This window comes from Aptenodytes forsteri, unplaced genomic scaffold (assembly GCF_000699145.1).
Source record: "Aptenodytes forsteri isolate BGI_AS27 unplaced genomic scaffold, ASM69914v1 Scaffold50, whole genome shotgun sequence".
NCBI classification, from domain to species: domain Eukaryota; kingdom Metazoa; phylum Chordata; class Aves; order Sphenisciformes; family Spheniscidae; genus Aptenodytes; species Aptenodytes forsteri.
Genome location: NW_008795126.1, coordinates 5,633,240 through 5,633,501, shown reverse-complemented (window position 1 = coordinate 5,633,501; position 262 = coordinate 5,633,240).

The window sequence follows — 262 nt, the reverse complement described above, 5'->3', positions numbered from 1 at the left end:
CTGGGCACCTTAAGTGGAGATTTAAGACATGATGCCATTAGGTGTGGGGCATGGAGGGGACGAGGGTGTTGGAGGGAGGCCAGTCCGATTAGACAACCTTTCCCCGGCCCCTGCGCACGCCAAGCTCCTCGGGGGCTTCGGGCTGCGTCCAGGCCTGAGATGAAAGTATCGGGGGGGATTTTTCCACGTTGCCTCGCAGGGGTGCGGAAGCACCTCCAGCACCGGACCCCTGCTCGGTGGGGAGGAGGGCGAGAGGCGGGGA